At 40.6% G+C, this 12,663-nt stretch overlaps 1 long non-coding RNA gene across 1 annotated transcript in view; it reads right to left on the bottom strand.

Moving 5' to 3' along the window:
• LOC130151877 (uncharacterized) overlaps positions 1-5,361 on the bottom strand; it is a 73,704-nt gene extending 68,343 nt beyond the window's left edge. Inside the window, exon 1 of the long non-coding RNA XR_008822779.1 lies at positions 5,139-5,361. This is a non-coding gene — a long non-coding RNA (uncharacterized LOC130151877). The remainder of the gene's footprint in view (positions 1-5,138) is intronic.
• Positions 5,362-12,663: the final 7,302 nt, after the last annotated feature.

Below are 12,663 nucleotides of genomic sequence, written 5' to 3' on the forward strand. Positions count from 1 at the left end.
CTACAAAAAAAGTAGAGAAAGAGTACAAAAGAACAAGAATAACAGGAAAAACAAAACTGAATGGTTCATACTAAGCAAGAATGACATGAAAAATCTGAAAAATAGAAAAGCAAATTAGTTAAGACTGCATCATATGGGAAGTATTCTTCTTCTGCAGACTACAATTTTGATCTGAAAGATACTACACAAAAAATTATGACATTTTCCCCCACAGACTTGCACCTTGTGCATTCTGCTTTAGAGAGGAAAAAATAAAAATTTCTTCTTTCTGCCGCTTTTCACATACAAAAAGCAGCAAAGACACAGGGACCCCATTTGTGTTTCCTGTTTTCATGCATCAACAGAGCTGTTTAATAGATTCCAGTTACTTGAGCAAAACTGCAGAAAACATGGGGCTTTACAGGTGGCAGTGAGGTCCGGTTTAAAGACAGTAGGCTTGCTGTGATACAACTGAAGACTTAATTTGGCCCATCGAATGCTCTGTTACTGGCAATGACATGGGAGAGGGAAAGAATCCAGTGAGAACTTCAAGTCCAGGGGGCTGACAGGCAGGAACTAAATTGTCTTTTTCATCACTCACAGAAGACATTTGATATGAAAATCATTTAGAGATAATAGACATAGAACCCCGCAGTGCCACTTTTAGAATAATTTTTCAGCATAGAGCTGCACTTTAAAGTACTGCCAGATAATCAAAGGATTTGGGAGCATCAGATGATACTGCTACTAACTTTCTGCCAGAGACCATCAATTTATGTCACTGAAGGGGAGGAAAAGCAAACAAACAAAATAAAATGGATGAAAAGATTGCTCTCTTTTCTCTCAGTGGCATGATCTAACAAACACCCTCAGTATCTGACTTCACAGAATAAGGTTAGTGGAATCCAGAGCCACTTGTACCAGCAATGTATGGCTCATCAAATGCTTTGGAAGGCATTCCTGAAAACTGTATGTGTATCTTGTGCAACACTGAAACCAGTGTTTCGTGCCTCACCTTGGACGCTTTCCTGAATGTCTGACCTCCCTCTGTGACAACCTGAAAGCTTCAGCAGTGGGAGACAACTCAATCAGAGATGAAGATCTAATGTTGGAGGAAGATGTCCATTAATCATCAGCCATATGGCTTTCAGAGCTACATATGGGCTGTGCATAGGTCTTACTCAGCAGAGCCTAGTGTGAAAAGCAGGAGCCTCTTTCATACAGTTAATTATGGCCCTAGCGGCACCAAAGTGAATTCAACAAGGGGAGCCAGCACATAGGTAAATTGAGCAAGACAATATTTAGAAACATATCTGGAGGGCAAAGGATGGAAGGGGGCAGAGTCTTTCGAAGAGGCCTGGGAGTCAGTCAGGCTCTTGCACCCATACAGACACACTTTCTCTGTGGCTGGCAACGGGTTCTGCTCTGCCGCTTTGAGGGAAGCTTATCTAGCTTTGCTTGCAGTGAAGCGTGAGATTAGGTTAGAGAAAATATTCACATGGCTGTTTCAAAAACATTTCTCTATTGCTTTCCTCTATTGCTAATTGACAATGGCTCTGCATGAAGAAGGACGGTGGTCAAATATCACAGTACTTCAGAAGCGAGGAATTGCAGGTGCCTGAGACCTAGCTGGAAATACAGAATGTGAGGAACTCACTGAGGTACAGCTGTAACCTTATGTGCTTGTCCTGGAGATGAAAGCAAAGGTCCTGGTTTGGATTGGACGTTTTACCTTAACATAACTTGAGTGCAAGTTAGAAACAATAAGCACCTTTTCAGCTGTGCAGACAAGCCTACACAAAGGCAACAGGGATACAACACTGAAACCATAAACACCTCTAACAGCTCCTTCCACAGAGATGAGCATGGTAGTAAATCAGTCATCTCCAGGTGCCCAAGCATATGATGACAGGAGGTGAAAACATCATGTATGTCAGCACCCAGAGACTTCATGCCCACTGACAATTTTATTTTTTTTTTACAGGACATTTAACTATTAATACAAGATCACTTTTCAAGACCTGTTGGTTATAAAAAAGAGCCAACCAGATAGCCACAGCTCCTTACCATGCTTTTATCAATACATGGCTAAACATGGAACTCCCCTGGCTTGCCACTGGGAGTCTGCAAACACTGTAAAATAGACTAAGCAAATTAAGCACAACACTTAGAGAGACAGACTACTTCTCAAAAAAAGAAGTGTTGTGTGCTTTGATTGTTCAAGCCCCACCTTCTGTCATCAGGCTGTGGGTGAAAACTGAAGCTCTGGGCTCTGCAATGGGATTGGCGGTGCTCATTGCAAGGCTTCCTTGATGTTCAAGGTGGATGACTTGCTAATCCACACTGCAAACTTCTGCCTTTCCACTATCTTTGCACATTAGTTTAAGATGATCATTTCTCTGATAACATCCTGCTTACCTTGCCAACTGATATTTGTCTGTTATTATCTTGCCATTCAGAAATACGCACTTAAAAGAGGAAAGACTACTGTCAGAACAAAAGGGAGCATGTGTGGAATCCGAATTCGAAAACTTCTGCAAATATTCCCATTAATCTAATGATTTAAACCGATGTGTTTTCCTCCACTATAAAAAGAGTCAAATTAAAAAACCACTAAACTTGCTTGAACAGGTCTAACATCCTGTGTTTTCTATCTTCTCATTGTACATAAGGAACTGTAAAATATTAGGAAGATGAGAAAGAGTTAACTAGGTGTTGCTGAGCCAAGAGATGACACAGTTAGGACACAGCTGTAACCCAGCACTTCAAATTAACCTGTGAAACCCCAGTCTTGCACCCAGTCAAGATTTGAGATGTGACTGGTTTGGGATCCATTGTTGCCCTTTGGGAGGGCATGGTGCAAAAGGAGCTAAGGAGGATAATACAAGGGCAAATAAGAAAATCAAGCTAATATTTTTAAAAAGATCAAATGAAAGTTACTTCTAACAGTGGAAAATCCCCAAAAGTGGAGGGGTAGAAGCCCTTTTATTTGAGCCAGTCAACCTGCTTGAGACTGAGCAATGGGCCACACGACCCAAATATTTTCTGTTTGCTATGGGCTAGTTTTTTTCCTATGCTGCCTAGTATAAGTGTCCTGAAATTTCAAATTGACACTGTTGTAACTGAGAAGGGGCCCTGTAATATGATCAGCTGAGATTCTCCTAGACAGGAATCATACCCTGAGCTCACATCACTTTTCCACAGCTCTCCCTCCACTGTGGAATGAACTAGAGCAAAGTGTCACCATGCTGGCACATCCCTCATCAGCTTCCAGCAACAACTGGAAGGGACAAACCCTTCCAGTGCTTCCAGGTAGATGGTCCGGAGCTCCCCCAAGGTTGCTGGGATTGACATGGCTTTCCAAATATTCACATTATTACATAAAACAATCTAAATTTGCAGTGGAATACCCAAGGTGAATTTTAATTTGCTTACCCCACTTCATTGCCGTAAACAGTAAAACTTTCTGCTTGGCCCTCCCTATGGTCCCTCAGAAGTATAGATAGATCTCTTCCAATGTTTCAACAGTATGTCTTTATGAGAGAGAAACTATCTTCATCTCTTGTTTAACATCAGTGGGTATTGGGCATTAAGAACACATCTTTCACTAGATCATTCTGAAAAATTACTATATTCATTTTGGAATTAAATATCCTTTGAAATCCACAAACAGTGGGCACAGAATTGAAGAAAAGAGAATCAAACAGAATTTTTCATTGGCCTGCCATACTTCTAATATGGCATATCACCCTGAACTGTAGAGAACCAAACAGGAACAGCACTTTGATTAAAGAAAAGTAGTTCAGTTTTCAAATACTAGCAATTGAGACAGAAAATAACCTGGGATGTTTGGGTTCTTCCTGCTTTTCTATTGAAAAATATAGTGCAATCTTTAGCTTCTACCCAGTTGCAAGTCATAAACAAACAGATAAATTGACTCATCTTGCTGTCTTATCCAAAAGAAAACATTTCCTAACAAATCACAGAGCCAAAGATGAAAACCCTGAGGCTATATCTATATCTATACTAGTAAAGGAAACATGCCAGGGCCTATTTTCTGGCTCTGAGATCAGCTGGCACAATGCAGCCCTCTGTCTTCTACTAAGTTCTCTTAGCCTCCAAAACAGGATCATCCAAACTGCCATAGCAAATACGGTCTCTGGCATGTGTTAAGCCCCACACAGTGCCTGGAAACTGAGAAAATGCTAGTTATTCTGGGTAAAAAGAATGCCAGGAATTATTCCAGAAAGTGCCTGGGAACATTGTGATGTTTAATTCAGCAGCATAGGTGCAGCCTAAGCCTCAATTATTAGAGCTAGATTTAAATCTGTAGAAGTAACAGAAAAGCAGGCAGTTAGATCTGAGACTTTTATGTATGGAAGTATCTTAAACTAAGTGTCTGACTCATGAAAGGGAGACTCACTGTGAAAGTCACAGTAGGATTAAACATCCTGACATTTGAGAGATGTTCAGATTTAGGTTATCTGGGTCTGAGATTATGGTTAGAGTACATCTCTAACTGAAACGCCCTGCTGACATCAGTCTTCAGTAATGAGTATAAGGTACTTTCCCCCTGTAACCACAACTGCAAATATTAATGCTGAGAGACTATTTTTACAGCGTTGCTTCGGTACAATGAACTGATACAGAATTTATTGTACCTGAAGAACTGCCTCTGAAAATCTTAAAAGGAGCATGAAACTGACCTTAAATAGCTTCTTGCTTATGAGTGATAACACCACCAAGTCCTTGTATCCTGGTCTGCAAGATTACAGAGGCAGGCTGGAGCACATAGCACCAGCACAGAGGTATTGCAAACCATCTCTGATCAAGTAGTCCAGTCTACATCCAAACATTTAATCAAATGCTAAGCAAAAGATCAAAGGGAATTAGAGATGTATAGCTCTGACAGGAAGATCAGATTTCTTTCCTCTTTGCCTCCTGTGATCCCCAATTCCTTTTAAACCGGTAGGAATTCCAGAAGACTCTTGTCAGCAACAAGAGCTGGTTCTGTCTGTGCTCCTGAGCTTCAAAAAGAAGCTGCTCTCAAAGTTCAAAATTTACACAGTCCTCAGGAATCTGTATATTCACAATGTTCTTAAAGTCAAGCCTACTTTAATGGACAAAGCATTTTGCTACTCAATAGAAAAGCAACTCACACTGGTAAGTAACCAGGAGCGAAGTAAAAGCTGGAGTACGGCAGCTGCTAAATATAATTCCAGTCAGGGTGCCAGATTATTTTTGTCTTTCTAAAGCCCCATCACTCCCCTCAATTCCAGAGATGCAGCTACAGCTCATATTGTTCCCACAGATGTTGCAGGCATGGGCACCACCCCTGCAACTCCTCCTACTTCTGCAAAAGGTTATGATTGAGCAACAGGCTGCAAGGCCATCTGTTTCTTGCTCAGGAAGAACACAATCTCACTTCTCCTTAATGCAACAGCACTAGTATAGTCTTCTAGAGATGACTATCAATAAGGATAGGAGCAAGCACCCTGTGCAAGCCAGTCCTATGCAAGGTGAAAGTATTGTCCGAGTGATAAAAAGCCCAGAGGCAGAATGCTGGCTGAAGGACAGACCAATGTCTCAAGAGCAAAGCAGCTGGGAAGTCTCATAAACGTTCTTCTCATTCACTGGGATATCAGAATTAGGGACACATTGCCCGGTTTGTTTTTTCCTCTCTGCCTATTTGCACTATAAATCCAAGGTCTGAAATTTAAATGGCTACTTGACACGCCTGTTTTAAGCAATTTCACCTCAAATGAACTTCCTTCAGTTTGGTTGTTTACCAAAGCTGTGACCCTTGAACTTTATTTCCTTACTAATCTTATCTTTTACGGAGCTCTAGGAGGCTGACACATGCATCAGTGTCACCAGAGTGACTGAACAAGGTAAACTTAATAATCCACTCTGTGGTTTTACATATTTACATAGAGGGGTGAAGCAAATGCAGGAGAATAATCTATGTTTGATCTTTAAGAGCAGGAGAACATGCTGTCCTGGTTTTGCTAGGTAGAGTCCTTCTGCTTTCTCTGACAGTCTCCTTATTGCAAAATCCTGTAAGTGATATAATAAACATCATTTCAAACATAAATGAATAGTCTGTTTCAAGGCAATAGCTGTATCCTGGGCTAAATGTAAACTTGGTAACAGAATGCTGAAAAGTTGTTTGCTCAAAAGTTACTGGCAGGTTAAATTGAGTATTTTTAAGCTTCTTTCTCTTTGTTCTTAAATACTTCTGCCTCTAAATATGCCCCCTCTGCTTCTGCTTCACAAACATTGAAATAAACTTGTTCCTGCTCCTCAGAACAGCTGATATAAGCAGAGGAAAGAAAATGTTAGGACTGGTAGTACAGAAGAATAGGTCAACAATATGCCTCTTTCCAGTCCCTGTTCCTATAGACCTAACTTCTTTTCTCTTCCTATTTACTGAAGGTTAAAATGAGAAAAGTCAACACCCATCACCAAAACTAAAGTGTCAAGAAAAGAGTGGAAGCTCTCTCTCCTTTTGTAAGAAATTCAGATGAAGATGGCAAAGTGGTAGGGCAAGGAGGTACTTTCCTCTAAGGCAAAACTTAAATGTCAGTATAGATTATTAGTTAAAGCAGTGTTATTTTTTGCTCATTCCTATGCCAAAAAATCCAAGCACAGGCTTAATTATAGTAACAAAAACATGTATATAGGATAGGTTGCCAGTGTTACTTTCTCCAGGGAATTGGTATAAGCAGTATAAGAAATCTCCCTCTGCTGATAAATCTGCACCTACATTAGAACATTTTGTCAGTATAGTTAAAACACCAAACCTTTCCCAGTGCTGGGTAAGACCTACTTAGGAAATCAGAGGACAGAGAAATTCTTATTTATTTGTCAAAGAAAGGGCAGAGAAAATACTGATCCCTGCTTCTAAGAAATGTTCAGCCCTTACGCCATGTACATGAGTTGTATCTACAGTCATTATTTACATACGTTGACACACAGCCCCTGCCTTTTTTCCCTGTAGCCATATTCTTTAATGCAAGGATAGTCCTGTAATCAGGCAGACACCAAGGCCCAAGCTGCACAGCTCAGGGTTTTACATGCTGTGCCACCAGCTTATACTGGAGAAGAATCTGGTAATTTTATAGGTTTCCCTAGTTTGCAGTACACAAAAGCAAGGCCAAAACTTATTAACCAGTCAGGCAATGCCAAGACAACTGAGCTGGCCATGTTGGTGTCCATCTGCTCTAGGTATGATGCTGTAGGTACAAGCAGCAACTGTGGTGAAACACTGACTATATCACGAAATTGTAGACAGGAATGTCCTTGTGCTTCATGTTCACCAAGTCCTCCAGTGACTAACATTTCCTGAACCAGGCAGGAAGCACTCGTTTCCCTAAGTTATGTCATTCCCTACACTCTCACTGAGGAGTTCTATCAAAGCAGAAATAAAGAACTTGCATAATCACTACCAGGTTATTTCCAAATAAGCACATAATGACTGTGCAAATCATTACCATACATTGGTTTTTGAAATTTCTTTCCTGGAGAATTTCCCTGTATCCACTAACATCTCTTTCTAACTGCTCTAATTGCTCTGGTAGCTCTTCTGGTAATTCTGATTGTACCTGAAACAGTACTTCTGTTTCTGTCCACCTCCTCAGTTCTCCATTTTTTTCACCATGCAAGAAAATGTCCTCCAACCCCTAAACCCACAAATACTTCCTTGTAAATATTCCCTAATTTCATAACAAGAGCAATGCAGTGTGACAGCACAGGAAAGGGAGCTAAAAACTTAGAGTGTGCAAAATACCAAGCTTAAGTCTTCATCAAAAACTAAAAAAGAGCTTTGGATTTGGGTTCTATTTTTTAAAAAGCTCCCACCTTCAGCTTTTAATTTCCATTTTATTTCCAGTATGTTGTAGTGTTGGAAAAATACACAAGATCAGAGCCAAAATAAAGTAAGAGCTGGTCCTAATGTATGCTCAGCACTTTTGAAAACAGGAAGCCCCAAGAATTTGGGTTTGCAGTCAGCTTAGGTGGTTGGAAAACATATTCATATTCTCTAGGTGTTTTTCCAAACTGAACTTTCAACGTTTTTGACATATAAGCTTTAACAAAATCGGTAACTTCATGCTTAACTGGAACCCTAATCAACTCATATGACCCTTTTTTCATCTTTACTTACCATTGTGGTATTCACACTGCTTTTGCATTTAGAGACCCATAGTCCTCCTATACTCCCATAACAGAGATTAACGTAAGTGTAAAATTAAATGCCCAGTTCTATCAGTTTAACACACATCCCATACAATAAACTGTTTGGCTTCAATCCCACAAACTTTTACACCCCTAAGAAAATCAGTCTCTTTAAATTAGATGGAAGAAATAAAGTATTTGAAAGCTTCTCCTTGTGTGTTTCCAGAACCAGCTTGTTAGCTACACACTAACATGTGGTCTGTACAGATTTTATAGGTAAGGAGATGGCCATTTATCACTGACTTTCGCAGTGACAGGCTGTCACTCATACTATTTCATTTGCAATAATATCTCTTTTCATGATCTGCTCTCCTCAGGGAGACTTGTTTTGAATCTTTCATTAGTTGTAAACTAAAGCTCATGTGTTTTAAACAAAAGAACATCTTCCACGCTGCTCCCTGCCCCTCCTTGGCATGTCCCTGCCCATAGTGTGGCATGAAGGAGCCCAACACCTTCTCTCCTGGCTGCAGCTAAGCCTGACACGCCAGTCCAAACTTGTCCCTCCTGGGATGGGAACAGCAACAGCCAGGTGCCATCACATATCCATCCAGCACTCGGCCACTGCTGAGGGCAGGTTGTGCAGACAGACCTCTAGTCAAACACAGAGCGACTGCTGTTCCCTGTGTTTGGTGCTCCCATGCCTCAGATGGGCCAAGAGCAGCTCGCAAAGGAGTGGAGGACCACTGCAGTTAGGTCTGCCCCAGCCAATCTGTCATGGCACTGAGTTCCCTGTTTGACAGAATATCACTGTTCTGGAGAGCAAAATAAAAGAAAGCCACATAAACCAAGCAATTAGAGAGAAAGGTTTCATAACTGTGTGAATCTCAGAGCAACATCTATCAAGGATTATTAGTGTCACAGTGCAGAATTAAAATCCTTACTGCTAGGATTTCTCAGTCACTGCTGTCCTACTTCCTTCTATCCACTGACCTGTCCTAATATTTTAGTTTTGCAATTATAAAGGCTTGCCTCATTAACCATATCCCACCTATCAAATCAGTTTACCTTCCTAGTACAATATTTCATCATCTTAATCCTATTGTTCTGTGTTACATTGCTTACCACCTTTTATCAGATTTGGTGGTTTTTATCCGAGTTCCCTGCCTTTCATTTCTATTACGTCACACTGTTTATGCATTGTGTGTGTGTTTGCATTGTCCTCTGTAGACTATCTTGCATACAAAAAATATTTAAATGAGCAAAAATTCAAGGACAGACATGTAGAGTTTACACAAAGTTACTCTACAGATTCAGTCATTTTTGCTGAGCTAACTGAACAGTTGTTAGTAGTTGACAGCATCGGTACAATTCCCATACAAAACACAAAAGAAGACCTTTTCCCTGTCGTGGAAAGTTTTCTTTTAAATTATTAATCAACAATGTAGTTAGGATATACTAAAGATATATCATAAAGACATAGAGCAAAAAAATTGCACTTGAGTGGTTTCTTAGGAGCTTTTTACCCAGTTGTGCTACTCATGTTTCATTCTTCATTTTTATTTTTATAATTTTTTGTGAGGATTAGCAAGAGAATGATTCTTTATGGAAACACCTAAAGTGTTTAATTACCACAATTAAATTGCCTGGTTTTAATTTATTATCTAAACTAAGTTATTGACATTGTGGTACAGACTGCCTGATCATAAAGAAGTAGTAGATGAGGCCTTCTTCAAGCCACTGGAAAAAGTCTTACACTCACAGGCCCTTGTCCTCATGGGGGACCTGAACCACCCCATCCGTCAGAGGGACAGTACAGCAGGCAGCAAGCAATCCAGGAGGTTTCTGCAGTGCATTGATGATAACTTCCTGACACAGAAGAGGGACTTTGCTGGACCATGTGCACCAGTACATGCTGGGGACCAACTGGCTGGAAAGCAGCTTTGCAGAGAAGGACCTTGGGGTCCTGGTGGACAACAAGCTGGACACTAGCTAGAAAAGTGCCATTACAACAAAGAGGGCCAATGTTGGCCTAGGGTACATGAGGAAGAGCATCACCATCTGGTTGAGGCAGGTGATCATTCCCCTCTACTCAGCACTGGCGAGACATCTGGAGTGCTGGGTCTCATTCTAGGCTACCCAGTACAAGAGAGACATAGACATACTGGAGTGAATCCAGTGAAGGGCAGCAACAGTGGCTAAACAACTGGTGCATCTGTCATACAAGGAGAGGCCAAAAGAACTGTGATTGCTTAGCCTGGAGAAAAGAAGGCTCAGGAGGATCTTATGAATGAGTTGTATAAATACCTGATGGGGAGGAGTAAAGAAAACAGAGCCAGACCCTACTTGGTGGTGCTCGGTAACAGGACATGAGTCAATGGGCACACACTGAAATACAAGAAAGCCTATTTAAAAATAAGAAAAAACTTCTTGTAAGAGTGATTGAACACTGGAACAAATTACCCAGAGAGAGCGTACAGACACTGTCCTTGGAGATACTGAAAACCTGACTGGACACAGCCCTGACCTGCTCTGCACGAGACTGACCTGAGCAGCAATTTTGGACTGAGCAATCTCCAGCAGTGCCTTCCAACCTCAGCCTTTCCCTTTTTCTGTGAACTATCTTTATTTGAATGCTCAATGAGTAGGCTCCAATCACACAGCCTCAGGCACCCAGTCTGCACTTCCTTCAGTGCTCTGGATGTAAAGGTTAAAGTTCTTTCTCTAATCAATGGAAGAAGCTAATGGCTCCAGTGGCAAATTTTATCTGCCTAAGCATGAGGGGCTTCTAACTTAAAGCACAAGGTTGTTAGCTGAATTACATGGACTGGAATTCATCCTTTGATTGTTCTGCTTACCGAAGGCTACAGTTCCAAATAACCTACCGAACAAGGGAATTTGACCGAAGTTCAAGTGTTGCGTTTATCAGAGAGCTATTATTCAAATAACTGGAGCTAGCACAAAGGTCTCATCCATGGCTGAGTATATTGCACCTTACTGCCATTCAGCTGAAGCACTGTAATGTTTTACCCTTAAGTAAATTGTCCGTGTGTCTGAGTCAGTTCTGAGTTTGGGGTTACATGATGCAGATGAGCCCTTTTAATATTTGCTGTGATCAGAAAGGAAGTCTAAGCCCCCATACAAACATTCATTCCTGCCTGCATCATCTTTCCTGCCTCCACCATGCTACCTCTAATGCACATTTGAACAAGCAGTAACCAACTCGCTAGCATAAAATAAAAAAGAATATGCTTTTTTTCATTGGATTGATTTTCTACTAGTTGAGCAATTTTGCATTTGCTTGGAGCAAGATCAGAGGAAGCACAGAGCCAGCCCAACAGAGAGGTCAGGATTGCAAGGCAAAGATCAGTAGGTAAAAAGGAGAAAAATGGGACAGAGTGAGGGGGTCGAACTGCCCTGGAGTCATCACTGCACCTCCAGACTGGCTCAAGTCCCACCATGTAGCTTTACCCTTAGCAACCAGCAATGATAATTCATAACATCCCCAGGCACAAACAGGTGACAAAAATGAGATTCTCAGTCACGGACAAAGAATATGACACTGGAAAAATGAACAACAATGTGAGTTTTCTTCTTTAAGCACATGGACAATGCAGCACAATGTACACAGGTATTCCCATTCAGGGATGAAGGCAGGAGAGCAGACAATCAGGGCTAACATCACTCACAGAACAGTGAAGGGTCCCATGTCATGTTGATAAGAGAAAAAGTTTGAGCAGGACCAAACAGGAGAGAAATATTTTGATCTACAGAAATAGGTTGACTGGATATACCAGCAGAAAAAAAAAGCCAAAGCAGGGGAAAAAGGTGTTCTGATAGCTGGTGCTTCACTTCAGACTTGCACTTATTTTCACCAGCATTGTTAAACTTTAAACAAAGTCCCACATAATCAAAACAACTGTTGAGAACAGAATGCTGCACCTGGTAATATGTAGCTCTGCTCTATACCTCCCAGGCCCTCCTACAATAAAAATCTACCCTTCTCAGTGTTATCTTGGCAAAAACATATATTTTTTCAAGCTAAAAATAAAAAATGCTGAAAATATGAAATTAAAATAAAAAAATAAATCCAGAAAAATATCATGTCTGTTCATTTAATTCTACACAGATTTTTTTTATCTCAAGTCTGAGAGTTGAATCACTCAGGTTAAAGAGATAGAAATGCACAATCTAATATGTAATTTTTTCTCACTGCCCTGTATAAACAGAACGGCATATTTTTTAGTGTTTTGTCTATTCCCATTTAAAACCTGGCTATCCCTCATTTAAAAATGGGAAGAAGCTGACAGCTCTCTCCATTTTTCTCTTGATATTCAGCTGTTGTTCTAAACATAAATTGTGCTTTGAGCACTTATTTGTCCACTGCGATGAAATGCACAGTTGTTACTGTTGAATTTTATTAAAAAATAGCAACTTGTCATTAAAAATTTCACTCTTCTAGGAAAATCATTGTCTTCCAATTATGTGTTAGGCAAAACTTTCAGAAAACTG

The sequence above is a fragment of the Falco biarmicus genome, chromosome 6, assembly GCF_023638135.1.
Source record: "Falco biarmicus isolate bFalBia1 chromosome 6, bFalBia1.pri, whole genome shotgun sequence".
In the NCBI taxonomy this organism is placed as follows: domain Eukaryota; kingdom Metazoa; phylum Chordata; class Aves; order Falconiformes; family Falconidae; genus Falco; species Falco biarmicus.